The following is a 953-nucleotide window of genomic DNA, read 5'->3' as shown; positions in this document are numbered from 1 at the left end:
CCCACTTACACATCTGCTTACAAACAATGCACTGTAACCCCACCCACTTACACATCTGCCTCCAAACAAACAACTGTAACCCCACCCACTTACACATCTGCTTACAAACAAACCACTGTAATCCCACCCACTTACACATCTGCTTACAAACAATCCACTGTAACCCCACCCACTTACACATCTGCCTCCAAACAAACCACTGTAATCCCACCCACTTACACATCTGCTTACAAACCACTGTAACCCCACCCACTTACACATCTGCTTACAAACAAACCACTGTAACCCCACCCACCTACACATCTGCTTACAACCAAACCACTGTAATCCCGCCCACCTACACATCTGCTTACAAACCACTGTAACCCCACCCACTTACACATCTGCTTACAAACAAACCACTGTAACCCCACCCACCTACACATCTGCTTACAACCAAACCACTGTAATCCCACCCACTTACACATCTGCTTACAAACCACTGTAACCCCACCCACTTACACATCTGCTTACAATCAAACCACTGTAACCCCACCCACTTACACATCTGCTTCCAAACGAACCACTGTAATCCCGCCCACTTACACATCTGCTTCCAAACAAACCACTGTAATCCAGCCCACTCACCAATCTATTCGCAAAGAAAATACTGTAATCACGCCCACTTACCATCTGCTTACAAGTAGCTGTAATCCTGGCAGCTCAGACATCTGCTTACATACAAACAAAATATTGCAATTACGCCCATCCACAAATCTGCTTACAAACAAACACTGTAATCCCGCCCACTCACCCATCTGCTTACAAACAGACCGCTGTAATCCCGTCGACATCCTTCTGCTTACAAACAATAGTAATCCCACCCACTTGCAGTCTTAATCCTGTAATCCCTCCCGCCTGTCATCAACTTATCCATTGCTAACATATACATTTACAACTGTAGTACCAAACAC

The sequence above is a fragment of the Haliotis rubra genome, unplaced genomic scaffold (assembly GCF_003918875.1).
Source record: "Haliotis rubra isolate DU_JTF1 unplaced genomic scaffold, ASM391887v1 Scf608, whole genome shotgun sequence".
NCBI classification, from domain to species: Eukaryota; Metazoa; Mollusca; class Gastropoda; order Lepetellida; family Haliotidae; genus Haliotis; species Haliotis rubra.
Note: the sequence above shows the minus strand (reverse complement) of the source record.